This window comes from Montipora foliosa, chromosome 6, assembly GCF_036669935.1.
Source record: "Montipora foliosa isolate CH-2021 chromosome 6, ASM3666993v2, whole genome shotgun sequence".
Lineage (NCBI taxonomy): Eukaryota > Metazoa > Cnidaria > Anthozoa > Scleractinia > Acroporidae > Montipora > Montipora foliosa.
In genome coordinates, this window is record NC_090874.1 from 49581385 (window position 1) to 49588884 (window position 7500).

Below are 7500 nucleotides of genomic sequence, written 5' to 3' on the forward strand. Positions count from 1 at the left end.
GATTATTTTTCTTTTTAACCAAATGAATGTGGTTGATGTTTTTACATGGGCAGATAAATTTGTTAAGAATAAAAATAATGCTTCATCTGTTCTTGCTCCAGTGCTCTTGATATTGTTCTCATTTGTGACGACAGCACGTTCAAAATGAAGGGAAGAAGTAGCACAGCTGAATTGTATATCTAGTCTTGAGAAATCTTGAGGTACGTTGACAAAGAATCCAATCATAAATAATTTAATGTTTTACTTTAATAAGATGTCCTAAATGTGTTTTCCATCTGTCATTGCTTCTTCTTTTCCTGTTTCATCCTTTTCTTTTCTTGCTTAGCTTTTTCTCTGTCATGGTTTGCCCTTAATATCCGGTAAATGAAGACAACTGGAAGAAGAAAATGTAGGTCAGAGCAAGCCTAGACAAACAATTTTCTAGATTTCCACACCATCACACTCTACTGATAACTGGAAGATATTAGCTTTAATGTAGCTACTCTTAAATTCGAGTTTAACTAAAGTTTATGTATGTATGTATGTATGTATGTATGTATGTATGTATGTATGTACATGAATGTATGTATGCATGTATGTTACGTATCTTGATACCCTGACTGGAGATAAATGACCTCAAAATTCCTAATTAATATTCTTAATGAATTTCCAATAAAGAGCACTGTAAAAAGAAAAAGTCGTAATCAGAGAAAGAAAAACAAAAGTAGGTTTCCAAACCATTTATTTAGAGATTATTAATTAATACCCAAATTATGTGAAGTACCGGTAAGTATTGGTCTTGAAACTCCTTAACCCATTGACTCCTGAGGGTTCCCCATTGGCCGGTTTAGGTGTCAAAAGGTAATGGGGGTTCCCCACTGAGGAGTAAAATCATCTGACGTTAGAGTCTGGCCAGTTTAGGCCAGTTTACTGGCGTCAAAGGCTTAAAATTAATTTGGGCGTTCTCCAAACACCTTACCACTGGGTTGACGGGCAGAAATATTTGAATACACTAATACATCCTTCAGTCTTGCATTAAAATTATCCTTTCTTGATTTTTAAACGAAAGATTCTTTACCTCAATGCCCACATTTGTCCAGATTAAATGCAATTACCTACAATTTTGGACAAAACTCTTGGGAAAAATTCTATCTTAAGCATTATTTGGCACCCACTGACAAAATATATTGGTCCTAATCCCTCCTCCCCGCCTAATACCAATGTTGATCCCTCCTCCCCCCCCCCCAATACCAATGTTGATCCCTCCTGCCCCCCCCCAATACCAATGTTGATTCCTCCTCCCCCCCCAATACCAGTGTTGATCCCTCCTCCTCCCCCCCAATACCAATGTTGATCCCTCCTCCCCCCCGAATACCAATGTTGACCCCTCCTCTTCCCTCAATACCAATGTTGATCCCTCTCCCCCCCCAATACCAATGTTGATCCCTCCTCCTCCCCCCCCAATACCAATGTTGATCCCTCCTCCCCCCCGAATACCAATGTTGACCCCTCCTCTTCCCTCAATACCAATGTTGATCCCTCCTGCCCCCCCCAATACCAATGTTGATCCCTCCTCCCCCCCCATACCAATGTTGATCCCTCCTCCTCCCCCCCAATACCAATGTTGATCCCTCCTCCCCCCCGAATACCAATGTTGACCCCTCCTCTTCCCTCAATACCAATGTTGATCCCTCCTCCCCCCCCCCCAATACCAATGTTGATCCCTCCTCCTCCCCCCCCCCCCCAATACCAATTTTCATAATAAGATGCAAAATAATGTGCAAGCCTTTAGTCATTATTTCAACCAACATTGGAATGGGGGGAGGGGGAAAAGTAGGAAGAATTTAATCTTTATCACACAGACAACTGACCAATTTCGATATATTAAAATTCATTCCTAAACAAAAGGCGTCATCTCGAGGCTCTGGGGAATAAATAAATATAAGGATTTGTATGAGTTTATTCCCCAGAGCCTCGAGATGATGCCTTTTGTTTAGGACTGAATTTTAATTTATCGAAATTGGTCTATTAGAGCGTCACATTTTCCCAACTTGTTTTGTCCAAGAATATTGTAAAAATACGAAAATGAAAAAAGTTATGGCAGATTCATTGGCCCAAAGAAACCTTTGTACCAAATTTTACGGCATGATGTGTCGTTTCCGATCATGGGATCATATATGTAATGAAAGCCAATTTTTTGGCACTTAACAATGGCAGACAGTGCTAATCAGTAAGTAGCATTAAGTGACCAGCATGGTTTTTATTGATGTTATAGAGCCAGAAAAAAACATAATTTTATATTGTCTTCTTAGCACACAATAAGGAAATTTTTAACGCGAACGATCACTGAAAAGTGAAACGTTTTGAAATCTTCCATTTATACAATTAAAAACGCCTTTTGAGGAAACTAAAAGACAAAGCGTGGGAGAGAAACACGGTACAGGCCGTCCAAGTAAGCTGCGTATTCGGCAACAAGGAGTCATCACGTACGAAATTTAATTGCACATGCATCTATGACAGGGCGTATGGACACGATTCTATCTTAAGCATCATTTGGCACCCACTGACAAAAGATATTGTTCCTTACCCCCTCCCCATCCCCCCCCCCCCCCAATACCATTGTTGATAATGTGATGCAAAATACTGTACAAGCCTTTGGTCCTTGTTTCAACCAACATTGGAATGGGAGGAGGGGGGAAAGTACAAAGAATTTAATCTATATCACAAACAATTAGAGCGTCACATTTTCCCAACCAGTTTTGTTCAAGATTGTAGTTACAAGCACAATTTTGATATCCAACTTTTAGTGTCTCTGTAAGTCTAAGCAAATTCCTACCTATTTCCAACAACAAGGTTAGGGTATAGGTTAGCATTAGTTCTGGGTAAACACAGCTGTTTATCCTTACTTGAGGAGCAGCATTGCGACGTTAATTGCCTGTATTCCAAGATACAACCAGGTGATCTGGTGACGTGACTCGGAGGACTGGGGAGAAAAATTTTAACACCACCGTATCCCACAACCGCACGCAGCCTTGAATGTTATTTCCGAATTCAACATGGCAGAGGCGAGGTTAGATCTCGGCGGTTTCCACTTGAATGTTCATTCAGTAACAGGAAATGTGGGAGACACGGAATGATCTGTTGAGTTTTGGCAATGGAACTACTGCAAAATTTGGAAACAAAACCTAAGGCCGTGCGTGGTTGTGGGATAAGGTGTTAAAATTTTTCTTCCCAGTCCTCTAAATTATGTCACCAGATCACCTGGAAGTGGCGTTGAAGTTGGGCAAAAGAGAAAGGGGACACTTCACATGGGCTTATTGAAATCTGTGTGCAATTCTAATTCTAGCATTATTTTCTGGACATACCGGTAACTGTCAATGCAAGCCTAGTATAAATAAAATTACTCCTGCCTGGTGCAGAAATACCCCTTGGAAATTCCTAAGAAACTTTGACCTTGTTGAAAATGAGAGTGGCCAGTATCAATGCCTTTTCGGCCTTACCAATCTGTCTGGGATCCCCTCTACCTACAATCTACTCATCTGTCTCTTGTCTTTTTATCTATCAAGCTACAATTGGCGTCAAAATGAGTTGACACAGCAAATAAGAGGAGTTATTTGTACCATGCTATAAATTTTCCAAAAGACCTCCCTCTCCCCGCCCCACCCCCCCTCCCCCCCCCCCCCTTCCCCATTCAATGTTGCAGATCACAGGACTTACGACAAAACATCATTTGGGGGGAGGGGGCGAATTGGATAGGCTTCAAAGGACAAAAGAGTCCAAAATGACCGAATAGAGGATTGAAAAGGTCAATGTGTCAACAATTTTGTCGCCGATGGTAGCTATTTATCTACCATTGATAAATTTGCCTTTATAAAAATGATGATTCTTGCTTATGGGTCAACAGCATTACAGCACAACAAATAAAAAAGTAAACTTAAACCTTGTTTATCTACGAAGTCATTAACCGCCCGGCAGATACAACGGTCCCATTTCGTATTGTTCTCCCCTTACCTGTGTCAGGTGCCTTCTCCAATATTTCCGATTTTTATTAGATTTGAAAGAAAGAATTCTTTAAATTAAAGGCATTGAACTTCAGCTAGTCGAACGCTGTTGGAACAGGTGATGACTTGACAGCGCAGATCTAATGAATACACTTCCTTCAAAAACTTTTAATAATTCTTATAAAAATATTTAAAAGTTAAATATTTTTTATTTAAAAAACAAAAACTACGCATGACTGAAGAAGATAAGCAAACTATATATAGTCATCGATCGGTTCCCATAATGATCAATGTGAAATTATCGTGTTTAAGATTCAACCTACTTACCCACTAAGAGGAAAAGAACAACTCCTGGTATGAGTAGAAGTTTGACATCTACTGCAAATTTTTCATGAGACTTGGGGTCACTCAAATCAACCATTTTACAATATAGTTTAAGTCCTATTACCTTTTATTCAGACTCGACGACCCTACGTGTAACAATGAGAGCAATGCTTCAGCAATGCTTAGTAACCTTGCCTATCGCAACTCTCTGTAGAGAACAGGCAGCCCACACTCAGAGAGAGAGCCATATAATTAGCCACATATATAGGCAATCTGAGTGCAATTTCTCCATAATTTCTCCGTTTTATTTTTTCCCTGGGTCGGAAAACGGAAAAGTTGCGCAATAGGTCTTTCCTGTCACTCCCTTGCTGAGTATTGCCCGTGTTTTCAGAGCCTTCTCCACGTATCTTAAAAAGGTTTCAGGGGGTAGTAGGAAGACGTAGATTTTATCCGGTAGACATCGTAGAATTTAGGAAGGATTACGTTTTTGCAAACGTTAGCCGTGGAGCACTTATATTTGAACAGACTTAACTGATTAGAGTGTAATGTGATTTGCTAAGCTTTAAGCCCATATGAACCATGTGAGCGTTAGCCCTACTGATGGAAATGAGCTAACACAAGGACGAAGAGCCTCGCACTTAGCCTGACAATTTAAGCAATTGTCCCTTTCTGTAGACACTTGAAAAATTCTTGTGGCGTCCACCTATGACCTCTGAATTCGTCAAGTGTCTATAACCAGCGACAATTGTCCAGCCAAGTGCGAGGACACGTCACTGATTAATCTTATTTCGTCACCTATGAGATGCAAAATTACTGTCAGAGTCAAATCTTTCTAAAAAAAACCTGATAGCCACGAACTCGCGCACTTCAAAGTATTTTCTTGATTAATCTTTGAATTTCCCAAGGGACTGTGCATGCCTTACTTGTGAGGAAGACTGTTTCCCTTTAGCTAAAGCTATTTTTGGAACATTGATTTTATTCCCAGAGTCCCTTAGGCTGTTTGCGGTTTCTGGTTTATTTCAAATCAAGAACATAAACTGAGTCTGGAACCAACCGGAGTAGAGATCTGTCAACCATCGTAGCTCTTTGAATTTGCTGCTATTTCCTCATGACCGAGTAAAGGACGATGCATTAGTTATCCGATTGCTGCATAGAGCGCTTTTCAATTGAGTGTCGTAAAACCAAAACCAAAGTAATTACTTTGACCAATCAAAAAGGACTGAGACAATCCAGTAAACCAATCAAAACTCGAAGTAATTACACGTAGCCGACACAAAGCGCGGGAAAATGTGCACGCGCAAGCCACGATTGGTGTTGGTTTCATTTGTGATTGGTTGAAAAAGTGGCGCGGGAACTTTGAACCAATCACTGAGTAAAGTAATGCAAAACCAAAGTAATTCGCTAATTACTTTCGATACTCAATTGAAAACAGCTCTATCGTGTGCATCTGGTTGTCGCCCACGCTCGTCATAACAGAAACGATGGCAGCCTTTTACCTGACACCTATTTGCATGTTATTAAGAGAAGAGGGCGTCTATTACTATTATTAGGTGCACCCTTTCCTTTTTTAGCAAATTAATAGCATGTGAAAGGACCAGTGTTGATTGAAACACTTGACCGCAGTTTCCAAAAGTTGGATCTTTGAATAATTTACAACTTTTTCAAGCTACATTCAAATTTATTCTAACCAGTCGAGTAGCATCGAACTGTATGTCTGATGAGTCAACCTGGTTCCAATGTTCGGCGAAATTTCATCACTTCTGAGATTTCTACGGTACTGATAATTTTTCGTTCCGTTTATATAAAGTCCTCGTTCATTTTTGGCTCGCTATCTCCTTTATGGTGTTAACTTTCCATTTTCCAACTCCACAACGGCAACGACAAAGTATCCGCGTCACACTTTCATTCTCCAAAAATCGACGCCACACTCCAAGAATCACTCCAAGAAAAATTGCAACTCTTTTCTCCTACCACCTGAAACCTTCCAAAGATAGGGGCATAAAGTCTCTGGGACAGAAGTAATACTTGACATGGGAGGTACAGGAAAAGAGTTAAATCGAAGTTATAGAATAGATCAATATAAATTATTTTCATGGAATACTGAAATGGAACATAGTGAGTGAGTTGAGCAATTCCTTGCCAAGCGCAATCCAGATACAACCTGACAAGATGTTGCATCGTGCAAATAGTCATAATTTTAATTTTCATCTTCATTAAGTCAGCTGATGTTGAGTTCAAAATGTTGGCTTTTATTTTAGTTTTCACAAAGCGTGACGGTGGTCATGTGGATGCCCCCAAATTGAGCTCTTTTCTAACGCAACCCTTTCTTCCTAAATTGTATGATGGAACATAAGTCTGTGAAAGTCACATATTGGAACTGCGGGTATAAAACGGTTTTCTATGGGAAAAATCATCGCTGTTAACAGGGCAACTTAACCTTAATCGATTTCAGAGAAACCTGAAAACACTTCGAAGTTCTGCGTGAAAAATAGAGAGGGCCTCTGCAAGCTGTTTTCAGTAGTGAACGCCGGATAGTCAAGCAAGGTGAACCACGGAAAAAACAAAATATCTTTGGAAGTAAGGTATAAAATTTTTATAGGCAACAAGGTCCTCTTCCCCATGTTATATCCATTTTTGCTGATGGACAATATTTGATCTGAGCAGATCATCGGAAGTCATGTCACACTCGCACTTAACTACAACAGCTATAAAAACCTTACGGGGAAATATATAGGGTTAAGAATTAACGCCAATTTAATTAAACCAGGGGCCCGTTTCTCGAAAGTCCCGATAACTTACCGGGCCTGAAAAGCCATTTGTCAAATTGCCAGCCGCTTGTTTTGGAAAGTCGATCTTTTAATATGTTGTAAAGCTAACAAAACGAACAATAACTGTGAAGTTTGACGACTTAAATCTTCTCCGTTCTTGAGATACAAAGGGAATTGTGACACCCGGAAATGGCTCGTAAAGTTTCGGGAAACGGGCCTCTGGCCAGAGAAATTCTAAGTTGACTTTGAGACGACTTTATACTTGAAATATCCTTTGCCAAATCGGGACCTGGAAAAAGCGTTTTATTTTATTTTATTTATTATTATTATTATTATTTTGTACTGACAAAAAAATACTGGGGAGCAGGGCAAAAAAAAAAAGTTTTGATTTGATTTGATTTGATTTCCATGCATAATCGCCCCACCGC

General features: G+C 39.8%; 1 long non-coding RNA gene across 1 annotated transcript in view; it reads right to left on the reverse strand.

Moving 5' to 3' along the window:
- The window catches only part of LOC138005222 (uncharacterized), a 5460-nt gene extending 982 nt beyond the window's left edge, over positions 1 to 4478 (reverse strand). The window contains exons 1-2 of the long non-coding RNA XR_011123814.1: positions 4308 to 4478; positions 1 to 373 (exon numbers count right to left, since the gene is read on the reverse strand). The exon at positions 1 to 373 is cut by the window's left edge and continues 982 nt beyond it. This is a non-coding gene — a long non-coding RNA (uncharacterized lncRNA). The remainder of the gene's footprint in view (positions 374 to 4307) is intronic.
- Between the last annotated feature and the right edge of the window lie 3022 nt (positions 4479 to 7500).